The 22,425-nt window shown below is 40.2% G+C and overlaps 1 protein-coding gene across 12 annotated transcripts in view; it reads right to left on the bottom strand.

Moving 5' to 3' along the window:
- The window catches only part of MAGI2 (membrane associated guanylate kinase, WW and PDZ domain containing 2), a 1,116,388-nt gene that overhangs the window by 239,713 nt on the left and 854,250 nt on the right, over positions 1-22,425 (bottom strand). The window lies entirely within an intron of this gene.

The raw sequence follows: 22,425 nt of genomic DNA, 5'->3' as shown, positions 1-22,425 counted from the left end.
CCTATTTGGAGTGGGAGTAGATGAGGGAAGAGTATGTAGTCATGTAATTAAAGACTGAGGTTGCACTGACAACCTAAAGTCTCTGCCCTGTACATTGGCCAAACCGGACAGTCTCTACGCAAAAGAATAAATGGACACAAATCACACGTCAAGAATTATAACATTCAAAACCCAGTAGAAGAACACTTCAATCTCCCTGGTCACTCAATAACCAACTTAAAAATGGCAATTCTTCAACAAAAAAACTTCAAAAACAGTCTCCAGTGTGAAACTTCAGAACTGGAATTAATTTGCAAACTGGACACCATCAAATTAGGCCTGAAGAAAGACAAAAACTAATTTCCCCCTATAGTTACTCACATCTTCTTGTCAACTGTTTGAAATGGGCCACCCTCATTACCACTACAAAAGTTATTTTTCCTCCCTTGGTATTTTACTGTTAATTGAATTGTCTCGTTAGATTGACCCTCCTCTTGGTAAGGCAACTCCCATCTTTTCAGGTACTATGTATATATACCTGCTACTGTATTTTCCACTTGTCATGGTATGACCCCCACTCTGAACCTTAGCGTCCAAAAGATGGGGTACCAGCATGAATTCCTCTAAGCTTAATTACCAGCTTAGATCTGATAGGCTGCCACCAACCAGGACTTCCAGTGCCTGGTACACTCTGGTCCCCCCCAAAACCTTCCCAGGGGACCCCCAAGACCCAAATCCCTTGAGTCTCACAACAAAGGGAAATAAACCATTCCCCCTCCCTCCTTTTTCCCTCCCAGATCCTCCCCTCCCTGGGTACACTAGGAGATCACTGTGATTCAAACTCCTTGAATCTTAAAACAGAAAGGAATGTCACCTTCCCCCCTCCTCTTTTCCCCTCACCAAGAGGCAATACAGATTCAAGCTCCGTGAATCTAAAACACAGAGGAATTCCACCTTCCCCCCTCCCTTCCCTCCTTTCTCCCACCAATTCCCTGGTGAGTACAGACTCAATTCCCTTGAGCCTTAACAAAGGAAGAAATCAATCAGGTCTTTTTAAAAAAGAAAAGCTTTTAATAAAAGAAAGAAAAGTAAAAATTGTCTCTGTAAAATCAGTTGGAAACTGTTACAGGGTCTTTCATCTTATAGACACTAGAGAGAAGCCTCCCCCCCAGCACAAATTCAAATTAAAATCCTTCCAGCAAAATACACATTTGCAACCAAAGAAAACAATCAAAAGACTAAAACTGCCTTATCTACCTAGTACTTACTATTCTAAACATATAAGAGATTGTATCAGAGAGATTGGAGAGAAACCTGGTTGCACGTCTGGTCACTCTCAGAACCCAGAGAGAACAACGGACAAACAAACAACACAACACAAAGGTTTCCCTCCACCAAGATTTGAAAGTATCTTGTCTCCTGATTGGTCCTCTGGTCAGGTGTTCCAGGTTCACTGCTTGTAACCCTTTACAGGTAAAAGAGACATTAACCCTTAACTATCTGTTTATGACACCACTCCATGCATCTGATGAAGTGGGTTCTAGCCCTTGAAAGCTTAAGCTCAAATACATTTATTAGTCTCTAAGGTGCCACAAGGACTCCTTGTTGTTTTAACCTAAAGTCTGACATTTCTTAGCTTTGGAGTGCTTGACTTTGCAACCTTACCACACTTTTAATATAGTTATTTTGAATGTAGTAAGTCTATAAACCTAGGTCAGATAGAATCATCATAGTTCATATGCAATGTAAACCATTGGCCTAGTATGAGGTCCACTTGCATGACTTGTACTTAGCCCTTTGTTTCACAGCTATACTGTGGCGATTCACCCCTTGATGTACTATAAAAGCCTGACAGAAAAGAAAGATTTAAATGACAAAGAGTGAGCCTGAAAGAGCTGCAGATAAGAACAGCTTTTAAAAATATTCTCTGCTGGATATCTCTCAAACAATCACATCTGAAATAGTAAACATTGGTTCTGCTCTGACTGAACCTGTTTAGACTGCTGTGGCATCTTAATGGGTAGGCAGAATTTCTGGCAGCAGTACTTCATGGGCAGATCTTTCTGTCACATTGTCCTGTGCAGGGTTTCTGCTTTGACTGTCTCTGAAGTTATAAAGAATGAATAATCCTCCTGTGAAGGCTGGCAGATGGTATTTAATTCAAAGAGGAACTCCACAGATGAGTAATTTAAAGCTCAAAAGCCTGTACCTTAATTTTCTTAGTCTAAGTTTTTCTACTATGACCATAATCAAGTCTTTCTAAAGTAAAAAGAACCTTTTTTGGCCATCTGAATTTGAACAAAGTTTGTGTCTCTTTTCTGAGGTTATTTTAAAATTGCAATAGCAAATGCAGAAATGCAAAACAATTATTTAAATAATAAGGTGATCCATAGTGGAAGGTCCTGGGGTTGTCCCCTCCAGACACCTGACCTGAACTTTAAAACAATAAAAGAGACTGATTCTAGAAAATCCTTTACTGGTTTCACAGAGCCCTGTGCATCTTGGCACTTGATTTAGGGAGCCTGGTCTATGCTCCATGAATATTCATACAATATAGCAAGTAGTGCATAGGTCCTGTGCTGACCATCAGTACAGAGGTGAATTTTACCTTCAGTGCATATATGATCAATACAACTCATATTTATGTCTTGCTATGAAGGCTCAGTGCTTTGCTTTAAAAGCACCTGGGACACAACAATACAAAGGATTTGCCTTACAAACATAGACACACACTTTATTTTATCTGCATCCTGTGAGGCTTTCCTATTCCAATGTATTGTGTTAACTTAATGATAATAAAGATACTCTCCAGGAGAGAGCAAATTAAACAGGTAGCTAGTAGATATTTATATTTATATAAATATATAGTGTGTGTAAGTATATATATAAAAATAAGCAACTCTGTAACTGTCATCAGGTTTCTTCCATTTGTGGAATCTTTTCAAAGTTTATTGCAGTGAACTTTTTGCTGGAATTGGAAGTACCCTGTTTCTCTTTAGAGTTATACACTCTTAAGATTATACCTAAAGAACTTGGATACAGTGGCTGTATTTTCTGTGAATATACAAAAATAATGTGATTATTTATTATTAGCCTATTCGTCTATGTTTTTCTAATGTAATGATGCATAACAGTATTTGTGAACTAGCCCAATTATTGATATTTCAGATGGACAATCCCATTTTCTAGTGTAAAAATCTGTAAAAATTTAATGAACTGGGCATATTATAGAGAACCCATTTTATTTTTTGAAATGGATGGATTAAATCACTAATTATCTAACATCACAGCATAGTCATTGATTCAGAAAAAATGAAATTTAAAAATTACCTTTGTGTACGATAACCATAGATATAAACTCTATACAAGGGTATGCCCTAATTTCATTCTTCCATTTGAGATGCAGCCTGAGAGCTATGTTTGATTAAAATTCTACACAGACCAGTCAAATGGATTTGCCAGAGCGCAAACGCTGCCAGCTGAAGTTTGCAAGATAAGGTTAGCAGAGCATAGTTTAGTGCATAGCTGTTGTTAGAAGAATCTTCTGATACATTTGCTTTAAGCAGCCTCGTGATTTTTTTCCCTGTCATTAAATAGTGGCATCTATTCTGTTTTCACTGTGGAACTGCAAGATTACACGTGGGCAATACTTTCATGTTTCATAAAATAGCAAGCTAGACATTTGAACAATGTTGGATGTGTGCATTTGCAGTTATTCTTCATCATTTGGTTCACTGTGTTTGGTGCTGATTGTCAGGGATGGGAAGCAAGCAGTAAACATTTATAAAAGGACATTATTATAAACACAAAATGAAAAAGGCTACTTCTCACAACTGTAATTTGAGTTGGGAAGATGACTAACTTACATTGTGCTTTCCAATTTTCCTTTTGCAACAATGGGATATGAAGTTTTATAAACTTTACATAATTTCTGCAACCAGCAGCATCACAGAAAGAACAATATTGCGTCAAAGATCTTTGCATTAATGAGACAAACTCTACTCCTTTTTATGCTTCTGAAACACCATTGACTTCAGTGAGGTTACCCTGGGTAACATAGGGGAAAATTTAGTTCTATGTTGTTTACTTGGTCTTTTTAAAATTAATATAATATTTCACCTTCAGGGTTAGCTCAGCATTCTGATGGGATTTCTTCATAGCAGAAGCTATGCAGCTAGCGATTGCTTCAAGAAAATTTGTAAAAAACATAAAGGTGAAAACCAGCAATAGTCTTTTGCAGGGTTTGGACAATACAGATATCAAGTTTGGACATAGAAATTCCTCTTTTTGTGACCATATATGTGCTGGGTATACAATATATGCACAGTGTAAATTGGTCATTTTACATTTCATCCATTGTCAAAAAAGTAGACTCCAGCTAGCAGCACAGTGATCATTGTCAGTTACAACAACAACAAAAAAATCCAAACGACATCGCAACATTCAGGTACCTTGCTCACGATGCACATGAGCCAAGTTTTTAAATACAGAATGAGTCACCTTCTTTCAAATGTGTTAGTTAAACGCTCAAGTATTAACAAAAAGTCCTAGGTTTTCCATCAGATCCAACAAGAAAGCTTTAAAAAAAAAGATAAAACAGCTTTAATTTGCATACAAGCAGGTCATTTTAATAACTGATGGCAGTACCACCTCATTGCAGCTTGCTTATAGTAACAATCCAGATGCTATGTCTGTTATCTGAAAAGGTTTTGCTTTTCACATCCATTCTTAATGGTTTCACTGTACATTCCCAGGAGATGGAAAGAAGGATAGCATTATGGATCTTCATATACTGAGATGAAGAAAATCCATTACCACATCACCAACAGGAAGGACTCATATTGTTGTAGTTCATGTAGTACTTGCTGTAAACCACACTGGGGAAGAGACACAAAAGGTCTTGGAACAACAGCATGCATTGCATCACTGCCCTATTATATATATGTCAAGAGATTAATAAGAGAACATCTGAACAAAAGGACAGTGGGATTTTCCTTGCATCAGTCATAGTAAAAAGAGGTTGAAAATGAAAAATATGCCTGCTGCTACTGAAAGTGATTTTAGAGGCTAACACATGGAAGGAATTGTTCAAGAAGAATTCACCCTGGTGAAAAATATTATCCCTATAAAGCTATCAAAGTCAATGTCAGCTTGGGTCACTTGCTATGGAAAACGCCAGTCACACAAATTAGGACTCCTTGTGGAACCTATACAACCGACCTTCCTGATAATATTGAGTTCTTCCAGTCACCAATCTGTGTTCTTTGCTCATTTTGTGTTGGCTTGACTCCTCTCTTCTCTTTCCTCATTCCCTATTCAGCTTGTGTCTTCATAATCTAACTACATCTTGGACAAGTATCTCACTCATGTTGTGTTAAAAAAATAGTACAAGGAACATGTACTGTAATCCAACCTGAATTATACACAGCTGAAGTTTCTATAGAAGTCCTTTCTGAATACTAGTTAATCATTTAAGTTTAGATGCTCAGTTGATACTACAAACATCCAAGAGAACATTCACATTGACTACATAAGAGGTTATATGAAACAAATACAATAGCAATATGGTTGCCATTTCGAAAGAGTTACAGGTCACCTTAGAAAACTCAGCAAAAATGTATCAGATATTGTATTTTCATTCAGACAATTATTCAGCAGAAGTCAGGGAAGTCCTTATCGGGCAGCCATCCATGTAGCTTTTGAAAGCCTCATGTTGAAACCCATCTTCAGTCTGCTACAGCCCTCTAAACTAACAGTGTGAGAAACCTGTCCAGGTCTGCAAACAGTGACCGTATTTAAAATTAAAAAATGCAGCTCACTGATCCCAACTACACTATACTAACTTACAAAACAGAAGATATGAAAAAAAATGAACCAGACCAAAAATTGAAGGCTAAATCTCTCACTGTCTTAATGACTCTTATCACATAGATATTAGGACAAACAACCCTGCAATCACAAAGAAAGCAGCTTCATTCTTCAAATTCTTACAGATTCTTACAAACCACTCACTTAGAAAACCCACCAGCTCTCAGTCAAAACCATGTTTACCCAATTCAATCCGAACGACAAAAAATAACACTGTTCTCCAACTGTCATCCTCATGTCTGCAAATCCCACATACACATTGTCATTGCATTCCACATCCTGTCTGTAACTACAAACTATTTCAGTAACTAATATTCTCATGGATATGAGGTTACATATCGTTTTTCCCTGTGCAGTGGAAACATTGAGTGCCTGAGTAGGTAGTGTACTTGCACTATAAATATATTTCAGATCTATTAAATACATTGGCTGTAGGGCATTGACTTGACAACCATCTATTTCCTTGTATACTACTCACTGCAATACATAATCATCTTTAATCATCCACATCTTGTGTCAATCAGTTTCAGAAATTAGTAATATTTAGTCGTCTATCAGTTTTTGTTTTCTCCCAGAGTTGCTAAAATAAAGACAGTTACTTACCTGTATGGTGACTGCTGTTCCTTGAGATATGGGTGCAGACGTGTATTCCACTCAGTTGTGTGTGTGCCTAGTATACCAAAGCCAGTGAACTTTATCTATCAGTACCCAGATGCCAATATTTGAGATCCAGTGGAGAGCAGTGGAGGATGGATTGTGGAATACACATCTGAACTTACAGCTCAAAGAACAACAGTTACTCTATAGGTTGGTAACTATCTTTTCTTCTATACCTGGTTGCAGATGGATATTCCACTCAGGTGACACATAAGCTGTAGCAAGTGAGCTTGGACTCTGCTTAAAGAATGACTGCAGAACTGCCTTTCAAAGTTTGCATCCAATCTAGATGCAGCCATAATTGCATAGTGTTTGGTAAAAGTATGTGTGGAAGACCAGGTGGCAGCCCTGCAAATGTTTAATATTGAAACATAGTGAGAAATGCCACTGACATCACTTGGGCCCCAGCTGAATGAGTCCCTAACCTTTGTGAGGTATGGCCTGAGCTACTCCAAATACTGTTGTAAAAAAAGAAAATTATCCAGCTGGAAATAGTCCGTGAGGAGACCACCCAATCTTCCATCTGATCCGCATAGGAGACAAAAACATGGCATGATGAACAAAATGGTTTAGTTCTCTCCAAATAAAATGACAGTCTCACATCCAACGCACGAAGGAGCTGCTCATCTGTGTTTGAGTGTGGCTTAGGAAAGAATACAGGTAAGTATTTTATCTGGTTCAGGTGAAACTACTTCAGACAGATGTTTTGGATGCAGTCTTAGGAACACTTTGTTTTTCAAAACTGGGTATATGGGTGTTTTGCCAAGCTGCCAGGGGCTCAAACAAAGTACCCAGAAGGGCAGCCATCACTGTATTAAGGAACTGCTTCTTTTACTAGTGGAAAAAATATGAATGATTCCTCTTAGAAATCACTGAACCATGGAGTTTGAAAAAAATTGACTTCCCTTGGATCAGAGGATGGAACACCAAGATTGCCACTAAATGGACCACCCCCCCCAGATGAATGAATGAATGTTGCTTGAGAATTCTTTAAGGAATGTAACATTTTGTCAGTTTTCTCTGAAAATAAAAATCGACTGTCAAAGGGTAAGTCATCAATTGTCTGTTGGGCCTCCAGAGCCATACCAGAATTCTGCAACAAAGAAGCCCTTCTCAGAGTTACAGCAGAGGCCATAACTCTAGAGGAAGGAATCACCATGCCCAAAGCGGACAGTAGTGACTTACAGATTGCTGCTCAATGCACAATGAAAGCCTTAAACCCTTACCCGGAGGATTCTGGCAACTTATCTGTAAATTTTGCCACAACTTCCCAATTTATAAAGTTGTACTTTGACAAAAACATTTGCTGATTGTATTTGTAAAGTGCGGGAGAAAAATTTGTTCTATTTCATCAATCTTTTAGAGTCCTTGTCTTTTGACTTATATCTCCCCTGTCTTAACCTCTCATTATCTGCCATTACAACAAATTAGAGTTAGACATCAGATGTGTGTAGAAGCACTCAAAGCCAGAAAGAGGCACATAGTATCTCTTACCAGAACGCATCACTGTAGATGAAGGATGCTGGGGTGTTCCCTAGAGTCTTTGCAGATCCAAGATCATTCACTTATGGGGAAAGACACTCTTTCCTTATGGAGAGTATCTTGAACAAACTCAGCCTGAATACCCAAAGCGGAAGCCACATACCTCAGGAGGTCCAATATGTTTTAAATTCCTCAGGTACAAGGGAGGAAGAATCTGGCACTGCAGAGTCATCTGGTGGTAAAGAGAATAATAGAAGCAGAGCCAATGGAATCTCCTGTGGCACTTGTACAGGAGTGCTGGAACAATTTGTATAGTGGCTGAGAGCCATTGGACCAATCTGTGAACCCTGTATATGATGGAAACCACTTCAAGCCAGGGGGTGCAGCAGCACCCCTAGTTCCAGCACTTATGCACCTGTAATAATGGTTCAGGATGAACTAGTTCAGTAGGAGCAACCTTCGTATGTGACTGCAGCATTGGAGCTTCAGGAGGAGAGGCTACCGGGGGAATAGGTGACCTTACTTTGGCTTGAGCCAAGGATTGAGATCTCACCAACTGTGGAATATCCCAGTGGTTCCAAGGAGGCCACTGTGGGTATAGCTGTGGCACTGGTGGTGAGGAGGAACTGGGACAAGGATCCCATTCTTGCTATGGGAGCGGTGCTGATATCAGTACCAATGGTGATTCCTGGGAGGTCTCAACAACTTTTGAGAGTGATACTAAGAAGGCAAGGGAGAGGAGGAAGATGTCTTTGAGCATGACCCCATGGAACCTTCCAAATAGTCCACAGACAGTGGAAGGGCAAATAAATGTCTAGTCTCATCCAAAGTCCAGAATGCAGGGTGCACTGGTACTGACAAAGGTAAAGCAGTTGGTGCATTAAGTACTGATAGGAACCTTGCATTCATGCTCAGTACCAGAGCTGACATTGATACTAAGCTGGAGCCAGCACCAGTCCCATAGATGCAGTGCTCATGGACTAGTCATTGGCCCCGAAGATAATACCTGCCCTTCAGTACCAAAAAGGTGGGTGATCTCAACTCCGCACCCTGAATTGGAAAGGTGCAGAAAACAGTGCCAACAATAACGGCAGGTCTGCAACAACTCCAGATGGTGCTGAGGATGCCATAGTAGTCACTACAGTGGAATGGTCCTGAATTAATGGCGAGCCAGGAACAGACAGACAAAGCAATTCTGATGCAGGCTGATCCACCACTGGTATGGAAACAGTCAGTGCTGACATCGTCAGTACTGAACTCAACAGATGCCCTGAAGACTGTACTGGAGCCAATGGTTTGGAGTCCACCTGCTCTCATTATGGTACTGAGGAATGCATAGACAGTCCTGCTCTATCTCACATACTGGGTGAAATCACAATGCTGGTCTGTACTCCTCTTAGAAAGGGAGGAAGAATCTCTCCTAGCTCTGGAATGGTCTCCATCAGTTTTATGAGATCTTTTTCCTAGAACTGTCTCTCTTCTTCCTGGGAAAGGAATCTGAATCTGTCTGAACAACAGCCTTGCTGGCTTAGACGCCCTCTGGCAACCTGATGACCTGTGGAGGTCCGTGGTGCTGAAACAGGCCTCATGACTTGCTTCAGAAGGTGCTGATTCAAGAGCAATTCTCTGACCACCCGTGTTCTCCTCTTGAATGACTTGCAGATAGAGGACTTTTCTTTAATATGTCCTTCCTTAGAGCTCAATAAACATCAATAGGCAAAAACTTTATGGCAAAACCTGAACATTTTGGAGGAAACCGGACACTGAGAAAAAGTTTTAGTCAAAAACCCAATTTTCCACTGAAAAAAATATTTTGCTTTTGTATTTCCCAGTCCTTCATCTTTACTACTACAGTATTTCTCACCCACACTTGTTGCAGGGTATCTAATGTTTTAGGTGGTGTTTTCAAAATGATTCAGAATTGGCCTAAATCAGTTCCCACTGAAGTCAGATTGCATTTTACCAGTGATTGCCAATAGGAAGGGTTTGGCCAATGCTGAACACTTTGAAAATCCCACCCTTAAATTGAGAGCCCTCTGGGGCTGTTTTGGTATGTAACTGCAGCATTCAGTGTGATCATTATAATACACCTCTACCCTGATATAACTCGAGCTGATATAACACGAATTCGGATATAATGCAGTAAGGCAGCAGCTCCGGCGGTGGCGGGAGGCCTGCATGCTCCGGCGGATCAAAGAAAGTTTGATATAACATGGTTTCACCTATAACACGGTAAGATTTTTTTGCTCCCGAGGAGGGCGTTAAATCGAGGTAGAGGTGTAGTTACATGTAAGAGATAGTTCCCAAGGATAGTTCAGGAGTACTGTATTTTGTTGATCCTGTGGTTATGACATTAAGTCATATGGCACTGTACTCTCCATGTAGCTAAATCATTTTGCCCTTGGAAAAGGAGACTACAGTATATAAACTCTATTCAATGTTATCAATTTGTATTACTCCCTTCAGTAGGATTGCTGTATTCCACTTAAAGTTCTGACCTGAAACACTGTCCCTTTGAAAGTGATTTTATTAAAACAGCTTTACAATGGTACATTTTTTGGACTTTGAAGACAACATACTGGAAAATGATATTCTTTTTGATCTTTTGAATGTTTGAATTTTTCAACCTTTGATACCTGATTATTGACTTTTGTGACAGACCCAGGCCAGTGGGGTGCAGGAGTCTGGTAGAGGGCAAATATACTGGTCACTGGGTGAGTAGTTTTCTGTTCCCTGAGTGGCCAGAGCAGGGTCTGCACTAGAGTAGTCAGGAACTTGCTAGAACCAATTAAGGCAGACAGACTGATTAGAACACCTGCAGCCAATCAAGGCAGGCTAATCAGGGCACTTGGGTTTTAAAAGGAGCTCTCTCCAGTCAGATGGGGAGGAGCCAGAGGAGAGGAAGTGCGCGTGAGGAGCTGGGAGCAAGAGACACAAGGAGCTGAGACTGAGAGGGTGTGCTGCTGGAGGACTAAGGAGTACAAGCGTTATCAGACACCAGGAGGAAGGTCCTGTGGTGAGGATAAAGAAGGTGTTTGGAGGAGGCCTTGGGGAAGTAGCCCAGGGAGGTGTAGCTGTCACACAGCTGTTACAAGAGGCACTATAGACAGCTGCAAATCCATAGGGCCCTGGGCTGGAACCTGGAGTAGAGGGCGGGCCCGGGTTCCCCCCAAACCTCCCAACTCCTGATCAGACACAGGAGGAGTTGATCCAGACTGTGGGGGAGATCACTGAGGTGAGCAAATCTGCCAATAAGCGCAGGACCCACCAAGGTAGAGGAGGAACTTTGTCACATTTCATAAATTCAGCTTTTTTTACACATTGATGTTTGCTGCCTAACAGGTGACTGATCTTATTACACTGGAATTTCTTTTCTCATATTTGCTTTTCAACCTCTTTTTTATTTCTCTTCCTATGTCCTTTAATATTTAATAATCTACACCAAGAGCGTATGGAGTTTCTGACCACTCTGAACTATTATTATAACCTAGAAACTTTAAATTTGGTTATTAACCCAGCAAGTCACATGAAAAATTATAGTTTCTAGACTCCTTTGGGACACAACAATCTGCTGTTCTCCAAACAAGCATCTCAAGTCTGCAGCCAATAGCTAATGCCTATCTTTAATATAAAGATAGTTGGTTGCCCACATTCTTGCTCTTGGTACAAGTGAGGAAAAAAGATGATCACTCAGGTAAACAGAAAAAACAGGAGATTTTTATCTTTCATTTTCACTGCTGATATTTACCCCAAATACACCAGGAATGTATAGATTCCATGCACACCTGCTGTAACCATTCTAGAGGAGTGTAACTTTATGATGATTCTTCTGCAATTGCTTGGTAGATTTTAATACATTATATATTCAATTTGATTATAATTCCAACCAATTAAAAATCCATTGCACATGGTTTATAAGCGACTGTCCAGTAATTATCTGTGATCTAAAATTCCCCAAACCTCCCCACCTGCAATATATAAATATCAAAATATACATGAGCAATGTCAGTTCAAGATATAAGGAAATAAGGGAACTTGACCTGCCCGCACTCTGATACATTCAGAATAGGTGAAAGGTGCAATGGAGGCTGTCATGAAGGTTGCAAAAAAGCAAATATTTTAAGGGCAAAAAGGTCTGATGCATTCACAAGTTATTCCAACACCCTAAATCTGCCCAGCCAAGGACTCTCCACACAGACAGTAGCAGGTGCCAGAGCAAATCCTTGCTGTAATTACGCTAGTCTCCAATTTAGCTGAGACAAGTAACACCATTTTTGAATCTATTAATGGGAGCTAAGAACACAATGCACACATGGGGTGGGATTTTCAACAGTGAGGAGCACTCAGTCCTACTTCAGCCAATCGTTCAGACAAACAAGTTTGGTTACAATATGCTGGAGATAATGCTGCCCGCTTCTTGTTTACAATGTCACCTGAAAGTGAGAACAGATATTTGCATGCCAGTTGTAGCTGGCGTTGCAAGATATTTACGTGCCAGATGCGCTAAAGATTCATATGTGTCTGTGCTGATGACAGGTTCTGCTCGATAACAATCCAAAGCAGAGCAGACTGACGCATGTTCATTTTCACCCTCTTGAGTTGGATGCCACCAGCAGAAGGATGATTTCTTTTTTGGTAGTTTGGGTTCTGTAGTTTCTGCATCTGAGTGTTGCTCTTTGAAGACCTCTGAAAGCATGATCCACACCTTGTCCCTCTCAGATTTTGGACGGCACTTCAGATTCTTAACACTTGGATCAAGTGCTGCAGCTATTTTTAGAAATCTCACATTGGAACCTTCTCAGCTTTTTGTCAAATCTGCTGTGAAAATGTTCTTAAAACAAACATGTGCTGGGATGATGATCCAAGACTGTTATAACATGAAATATATGGCAGAATGCCGGTAAAATGGAACAAGGAGACATACAATTCTCCCTCAAGGAATTCAGTCACAAATTTAACCAACACATTTTTTTAATGAGCATCATCTGCATGGATGCATGTCCTTTGGAATGGTGGCCGAAGCATGAAGGGGCATATGAATGTTTAGCATATCTTGCACGTAAATACCTTGCACCACCAGCTATAAAAGTGCCATGCAAATATCTGTTCTCACTTTCAGGTGACATTTTAAATAAGAAGCAGGCAACAGTATCTTCCATCAATGTACCCTGGCGGGCCGGGGGCCAAAGGTTGCTGATCCCTGGTTTAAGACCTAAAATTTCAAAAGGGGCTAGTGATTTTGTGTGCCTCAGTTTTGTATGCCCAATTTAAGACATGTTAAATGATCCTAATTTTCAGAGGACAGGTGCTCACACTTTCTGGAAATCAGGCCTCATTAAGGTGTATCAACTTGGGCTACAATAATTGAGGTACCCAAAATCACTCTACACTTTTGAAAATTTAGGCTTAAGTGACTTAGGAGCCTATATTACTGCACCACCTGTTGCTCACCCCAAACACCTTTTCAAGATCTGAAGATACATTTCCTCTAAAATGTATTAAGGGAGAACATTAATGAGCATTCTCAGTTTGCTAGCAGCCTGCTTCCCCTCAATAAATCTTATTTGATCTTTGTGCACAGCTGAAGTTATCATTTGTTCTACTCAGAGGCAGAAAATTTCACTGGTATTTTCATACAGTAGATAACAAGAAATATTGGCTTAAAACTTAAGATGACTTAAGATTCAGATTTTCCCCTCTTTGGTAATAAATTATTACAACCTCCATCAAAGGAAGGAGAAAGTCCTTCATATTATAGTGCCCTTTGATATATATTAGCTAAAATTAGGGCCACATGGTTTTTTGTGCATTGTAATATTCAGTAGGTAGACTTCTCTGGGCCTGCTGATATATAGAGTCCTGCAAATCTGCAGATATTCATGGATCATATTTGTGGATCACGGATCGGATGCGGATACAAATTTTATATCCATACAGGGCTCTACTGTTATATATTCAAATTAATCTGATTTAATTAATGTAGCCTTGCAAATAACACTGCTCTACAGCCAAAATGCTTCTGAAATAAATGTAGTCCAACTTTACTAATTCTGGGTCACTGAGAAGGAAAATGATGCTTAAAATTGTTGATTCGCTCTACTTTTCAAGATATGCTATTGGGTCAGTATATATGACCCTTGACTTGGGAATGGCGGAGGATACGTGAGTTATAAAGGGAAGGGATCTCAATTTAAACCAGAAATGACTAAAATACATCTTTGACTGGATCTATGAATAAATCTATGACTGGGTTTGGACAGTACTTGCTTTTGAGGCAAAAACAATGAATGATGCAATCTGAAGCTGGTATTGCGTCATACATGATATGAATTGCAGCATGTTATTCCTAGAAGTCATGGATGATGCAATCATAACGAAGCTTACATCACTCTGCTGAACAAATTGCCCTATATCAGCTCTAGAAATCATACAGTGTGGTGTTCTCTTATTTGTCAGTGTTTGATTTTGCAAAGGGACACATTTTCTGTTTAGCCAAAGTGAGCAGAGATTCCTCATACTTGTGTGAACAGTGCAGATAACTTCTGCTATGTTTGTGGTGAAGTGACTTTTGCATCACAAAAGCGCGGTATAACCACTATGGTTAAGAAAGCCTATCACCTTTATTTTGGCTGCAAAATTGGAGATCAGGACAAGAGGTGGGCCCCACACATATGCTGCAACACTTGTGCAACACATCTTCACCAGTGGTTGAACAAGAAAAGGAAATCTATGCCTTTTGCAGTGCCAATGATTTGGAGAGAGCCAACAGATCATACCAGCAATTATTACTTCTGCATGGTGCCTCCAGTTGGGAAAGGTGTGTCAAAGAAGAAAAAGTGGACTGTGCATTATCCAAACAGTCCATCAGTTATACGCCCAGTACCCCACGGAGAAGGACTGCCGGTTCCTGATGCACCAGAATCATTCTCACTTGAGTCAGACGAGGAAGAGGAAGAGGATGAAACTTCTGGTCCTGAACCATCAATGTCACAGGACCCACATTTTCTCCCATCCTCCTCCTCTGAAGCACATCTCATAACACCAGGTGAACTGAATGACCTCCTCAGGGATTTGGAACTACCCAAGAGTAAGGCAGAGCTGTTGGGCTCCAGACTACAGCAGTGGAATCTCCTGGCAGGCTATCAGGGCAAATGGAGCCCATCAATGCTTGCAGACTATTGCTGGACAGTGACAAGAGATGCTCCATTTAATGAATACAAGAGACAAGCCAAGAAGCGCCGAGTAGACACTGAATAGGACTAAACTATGTACATAATAGTTTTTTGCCTTTTGTTTCCTAATAAATTTTATTTATATAACCCTTTTGCTGATTTTTAAAGTGTTACACAAACAGGACAGTGAAATATTATCATGTAAAGCAACCAAAAACACATGAAAAGACCTAGGTTTACAATTTATGATTAAAACTCTACTATCTACACAATATACATAGACATAAAATGTAAAAACTTAAATATCTTAGAAACAGTAGCCAATCAGTTGTTTTAATTGTCATATTTGAATTCAGCACATCAAAATACATAACAAATATCACATTTTATCTCTGAAGCAGACGACTTCTCAAAAATTGTAGACCAGTGTAATCGACTCACTTTTCTATCAAACTCAGAAAACCCTCTTTACATTACGACACCTGCTCTACCATATCTCTGAAGTCCGCAGACAACTTTTCAAAATGTCATTAAGCACAATACATTTCCCCTTTGTTTTCTTTTCTGGGGAATTCTTCAGAAAAAGTGGCTATTCTATATTTCAGATCAGTGAATCAAATACTAGAGCCTTATTATTAAAAAGGGATAGAGAAATGTATAATCAACAGTACCATCCAGATAAGGCTAAAAATAATCAAATCTCACGCTTTGAGGGATAAACTGAGTGTCTGCAAATGGTCAGGAAATAATTCCTTCTTTGTCTCCCATATCCATCTGTGTAATATTGGATAGGTGTGTTTATGAGGGGTGGGGTGGGGGGCATTAAATTCCTCAGAAGCATCAGGTATTGGCCACTATTGGAGACAGGACCTAAGAGGAAATGGATCAATAGTCAGATCCAATATGGCAAATTTTACATTTCTTTTCTTTTCTGTACCTTGTGACCACTGCAATGGTATGCAACCACACTGCAGTGCCTTGCACTAGGTACCTCACAAATTATTTACTACCATCCCTGGAGTGTTATAGTTTTTAGTAACATGTTCAACAGTTCTGGACAGTAGCCATAATTCTGGATTAGATGTTCAGATACTATGATGAAGGGCATGGTATAAGAGTATTAGATATCTATGACAAATAAAACAGATTTGACAGTGATTAAGATATTAAATAAACCAGATTTACACTACTGGATGAGAGATTAGAATCTGCATGTAATTCCTCAGTGGCTCCATTGTTTTTCTGTAGAAGTCTAAACAGAAGATGTAAAAAAAGCACTTTGTATTTGTTTTGGTTTGTTGCACAATAGATAATACTTTGTTTTAGTTACGTATAACCATCTTCTGAAACTTATAGTAATAATTTACTCATCATTATACAATAGCATTAGTCATATTTAGGGGACACTCAAATTGAGTCATTCCAAACTTTAAATATTACGTTAGAAATCTCTTGGCATTCTAATGACAAGGAAATATGTATGAATCTGGAAAATTATTTTCCTTTTATTTCAATTATAATACCATCTGCCAAAACTCACTGAGTCTCAAAAATGTTTCTTTTCTGACAGCTTCAGAAAGGAACTTTGCATGAGAAACAGGCATCTGTTCTTTACTTAATCTACAAATGACACATTTTGTTTGCATTCACAAGGGCATTTTGCAAATTTAGTGTCAATTAATATGCCAATTGGTGACACTGACAAAATCAGATTCTTAACTAAGGCACATTTCCTTCAACAGTTTTAACTCTATGGAATAAAAATAGAGTATATTAAAAAGGTCTAATCACATTTTGAGTATTCATTTATTAAGATTCTCTACCTGTAAAAATGTTTGAACATATCAGAGCTTATATTACATATGGGAAGGCAAAATAATATTTGCGCATTAACATTCTAATGGTTTGCATCAATTCCTTTTTTTGTTTTGTTTCGTGAGATGTCACGAAACTGAAAATTGGCAGCAATTTGCACCACATACATTCCCTTCCCCTCCAATGTAGAAAACTGCAGGAGGCTAAAGTTGTGTAAACCTTTTGTTAGTGAGCCTAAACTGCACAAAGCTCAGCTGTGATTCATGGGAACCTTTCCTCTCCACTCCCCCATTTTATAAACTTAATGCACTAACTCAAGCCACCTGCCCCACATAAGAGGCCTCTTGAATATTTGAAAGAAATGTTTGAGATCCACTTATCCGGTCCAAAAACTAAAGCTACCCTCAGAAGACACTGAGGTGCAGGCAGTTTGGTAAACCACTGCTCTCTCCTACCCAAAGACATGCAAAGGAAGAGGGGAGCACAGCCATGTTGGAAGGCAAGGAGGACTTGTTTCTGGGGCATGGTGTGTGTCTGTCTCAGATTGTCATTTATGGAAGAAACCAGGCAAAAATCATGACCATTTTTTAGTTTTCCAGTTCCCTTGTGGCCTAGGGTCTCCGGACTTAAGAGATACAAAGACACACTTCCAACAAACTGTCTTCTTAGGGTGAAGCCATGTAATACAACTTACATGAACTTATTGCATTGGTTGTAAGTATTATTATTCCTATTATAACTTTCAGAAAACCACCAGTGCTACAGCCTCCATGACATGTGTGAAACAAAGGAGCTCTTGTTGTCATTGGCTCAGTCAAATTCAAAGGATAGGGGAAAGGGAGAGAAAAATAAAGAAGAAGGAAAAATGGAGTGGAGCATGGGAAAGAACTGACAGGAGAGTGACAACGAAAGACGAGAGACTCGCACATCTGTCAACAGAGCAACGGATCTGGACAACTCACAGCCATGTTGAAACAGGGGCTTCTTCAGGAAGACATCCAACCCCAGCTGGATCCAACCCCAGTTGTTGTTTGACAGTCCCCCCCCGAAATTAAAATGAGGTTCTTTCTTCCCTCCCCTCCTCTGTTCTCAAATTTCCTCTCTTCAACATCCCCTTTGAAAACGGCCCAGTCATCTCTAACTAAAGAGAAAAAGAGACTAGCAGTATGAAAAAAAACCCACAAAAATTTACTCTCTCCGCTTATGTTCCTTTATTGCTAAACAGCAAAGTTTATCCTGTAGCAGCAGCTGCATCGTGAAATTAATTCAGACTGTAACTACAAAGAGAAAAACAAATATATTTATATAAGTTTATAGTCTGTTAACAAACTGGCAAGTGACTGCCTCTGCCAAAGGTGCTGCAGATGCACAGTGCCAACTTTGTTTTACAAATATGGCATCTTCACAAGCCAGGGAGGGCTGACTTTCACTAATATCAGTGGAAGGGAGAAAAAATAAGCCCCTAAAATGCATTTAGCTTACAGTTCTCCACATTTATAAGAGTTTTTATAGCAGATGAGGGCTTATTTTCTTCTCATTGTACAATCATAATCTTTCAGTAGGAAAATAGACCAGTGAACCAGATGTGAAGCTAGTCTGTGAAATGCAAGGACCTAATTACATATCAAAGAAGAAATCAGGGACCAGACTATATCCACAAATCCTGTCTGAAATTCAGTACAAAAGACAGGTCTAGGAATTGATATATATATTCTGTAAGCATATATAATTATCTTCAAAGAAATTAAGTTCTGCAGGCAAAAACATACCTAATTATTGATCAGATAATTAAAGAACAAACACATGGACAGTTACACACTAACTGAAATACCAAGGGAAATAACTTTCCTAAGCCATAGGAATAAACTAGTTATGTTATGGGTTGAAGGTCATGAGTTATAATTCTACACTAGGACTGGGTTTTACAGAAGCATAGACGATGCAATACAGCACTAAATCATGAGAGGTGTCAGCCTTTGGATGAGATGCAAAATTAAGGTCCTTTCTACCTTGCTATTATTTGCTGTCCCATGAAAATTGAAGACCCCATGGCCCTTCTCAGTAAGAATAGGGGAAAACCCTAGAGTAACGACCAACACTGTACCTCAATCAAAACACAATCTAATGGTCAAGGCTGAGTAGGAACTATTGCCAGATGCATACTGGCTGCTCCATTCAGCTACAAGAATAACGTGATACCAAAGTCTGTAACTCACATGGGATAAAGTGCTTTGAAATATCTTGATTGTGACAGGGATTATACAAAACCACAATTCCATTTGCTTTAACTGTGTCCATCTAAGGCTCTCCAGAGAATGCTTGAAGTTCCATTTCTTCTTTTACCAAGAATAATTAAAACCATTTACCTATTTCAGGGCCATGGTCTCAAACATTACGAAGATGGCATTACTTTTCCGATATTAATGACCATCGTACTTTATATGCTCAGAAGCTGAAGTTTAATGACTAATTATTCTTTGCACACATTTCTAGAGGCCAGGCGTCTGACTGATAAATACTACATTTCCTGCTTACCTCAGACAACTGGGAACCTTGTACCCAGCTCCATTCTTAGATCCATCACGGCAATTTTCACTTCCACTCAGAGTAGATATAAAAAAAATTGGTGGGAGGATGCAATTTTGTCAGACAATATTTCGGATCTAAACTTCATCTGCTGTTTCATTTGCAGTTCTGACTTCTGACTTTCAGTTATCAGAGTTCTGAAATGATTCAGTAAAGTGAACTGAAATAGCTACTGCATTTATTAATCACCAACATTCCCATCCCCATATGTTGGGGCAACAAATTAAATGAGATACTGAAGTAGACAATGAGGTTCACATAAAATACCTGAGTAAGGTACTGTTAACTATCAAAAACCTCGCGGTCCATATCTAGTCATGATTTTACTGATTCTAAACCCTGTTTGTTTAGACAACCACATCTGACTCCAGCAGGTAGTTTTTGAACTACAAATAACATGCAACAGTACCTTCCTCACACTAGTAAAAGTAATCTGTTGCAGATAAATAGAATAATTAACAGCACTTTATAGCTTCTACTATCCTTCCAGACTTGTGGGATCAGGGAAGCATGATACATGAATCGGCTGGTTTGTTTACTTGCCGCGTCCGCAGGTTCGGCCAAACGTGGCTCCCACTGGCTGCGGTTCACCATCCCAGGCCAATGGGGGCTGCAGGAAGTGGTGCGGGCCAAAGGATGTGCTGGCTGCCATTTCCCACTGCCCCCATTGGCCTGGAGCGGCGAACTGCGACCAGTGGAAGCCACGATCGGCTGAACCTGCAGACACGGCAGGTAAACAAACCAGCACGCAGGGACACACCCAGCTGCAGTGACATGCAGGCTCTCTAACCACCAGCCTCCCAGCTTAGGACCCCAGAGCAGGTCCTGCCCTGGTCAAATCTGCCCTGTATATGAGTTTAATACCCAGTCCACCTTTCTCTCAATGTGAAGAGGACTATGCATACTTGTAGTAACCAAGTTGAGATTTTCCCCAGGCACCTTAGTCAAATGCACACTGATTTAGATTAAAACATAAAATAAGTTTATTAACTACAGAAAGATAGTTTCTAAGTGATAGCAAACAGACCAAAGCAGATTACAGAGTAAATAACAAAAGCGCAAACTGAGCTGAACATACATGATAGGTAGGATATAAATTATGAAATTCTCACCCTGAGTGATAAACTTGCGGGCAGTATCTTAAGGCACAAGCTGCCTTTGCTTTGCAACTTGGGTTTCCCAGGTTTTCATACACAGGCTAGAAATCCCTTTAGCCTGGGATCAAGTCCCCCAGTTCAGTCTTTGTTCCTCAGGTGTTTCCAGATGTGTTGTTGTAAGGAGAGCGGGGTACCCTCATGATGTCATTTCCCCCTTTTATATGTTCTTCCCACTTGCTGGAAAGCTTACTGTGACCTGGGTCAAACAGTTCCCATTGTGTAGTGCTATTTCTGAGAGGTTTCTATTGTACACAGTTCCTGGGGCAATCCCGTGCATGTATGTCTTCAATAAGCCATTAACGTTGTTTGGCCTTTTTACTGTTGTACCTGAAAGGCTGCTTGTGGGTGTTTTCACTCTCACAACATGTTTCAGTAACACATACATAGCCAAACTTCATAAATTCACATATGATGATAGCACATACAATCCAATGAGATATTAATATAGAGCAGATCAAGATTTTTAGAATGATACATCACAAGGCAGACTTTGTACAAAACATATCTTAATTATATGACAGTGGTGAATAAGAGGGTGTCAGGATGTCACAGAACTCACACTGGATAAAATGTCCACCAGGTGATGTGTGGACTCCCTAATCTCCTCAATTTGCACACTAAAGTCTGCAGCTGCTCTCTTTAACAGCTCCTGACAAACTGTAAAATCATCAGGAGGAGGTGAAGTTGCCCTAGATGAAATGGCTTCATCTGGAGAAGATGAAGAGGAAGTCAAGACTGGAAAGGGTAGAATCTTCTCTATTGGCTGATGCTTGGTACCAGGCCCAATACTGGACTCTGGGGACAGAGCCACTTGGTGCACAGATTCTGCCCTTTTAGAGAAAGGCACTGAGTAAACATGGTGTGGGGAAGATCTGGAAGCTGGAGAGAACTCACAGAGTTCCAAAATGGCCACTGGTCTTGGCCACATTCCCATGAATTCCCACAGTTCCAGGTAGGAGTGAAGAGAGGATCTTTGAGGAGACCAACAGGTCCTGCTTTGGGGCTGTGAGGTATAAGATCTCAATTCTGAATCCGATGAAGAGGATTCTTTTTCCTCTGGCCATGGTGGCGCTGAACCATTTGATGCCGGGGACTCATGTTGAAAGGCAGGCAATAGGTAGAGTGACATGATCACTGCAGGCTTCCCCTTGCATGGTATCAAAGGTCCACCTGCCTGGGAAGCAGGGAACTGTGGTACTGGAGGTTAAATCACTGTCAGATGGGGCAGCGTTACCAAGGGATTGGACTCTTGTAAGGAAGGAGACACCTGCACAGAGAGGCAGAGCAGATTTCTTGCTGCCACGAACACCTCTGGGGTAGTTGGCACTGAGTCGGTCCCTTGTTGCAGTGACGAAGAAGTTGACAGTGCTGCTTCTGGTCCTGGACTTAATGGTGCTCCTTGCCACGCTGGAGCCAACTTAGGCACCTGTTTGGAGGAACAGTGCTTAGGTTTCAGGTGCACTCTACTTGACTCCTTCTCACCTCTCTACCAGACTTACTGGGTGGAGACTCTCCCCTGGCCAGGGTTCTAACTATCAGATGGGTGAGATTCTGGAACAGCCTCCCAATAGAAGTTCTGGGGCAAACAATTAATTTTAAGAGGGAGCTAGAAATTTATGAGAGCAATTGTACAAGAGGGCTGCTTGTGCTCAGCAGTGCAGGGAATCACTTCCAGTTTATGTCTCACAATTATTTTCCTGACATTGCAG

The sequence above is a fragment of the Gopherus flavomarginatus genome, chromosome 1 (assembly GCF_025201925.1).
Source record: "Gopherus flavomarginatus isolate rGopFla2 chromosome 1, rGopFla2.mat.asm, whole genome shotgun sequence".
NCBI classification, from domain to species: domain Eukaryota; kingdom Metazoa; phylum Chordata; order Testudines; family Testudinidae; genus Gopherus; species Gopherus flavomarginatus.
The sequence above is the reverse complement of the archived record's forward strand: the minus strand, read 5'-3'. Positions and strand labels throughout refer to the sequence as shown.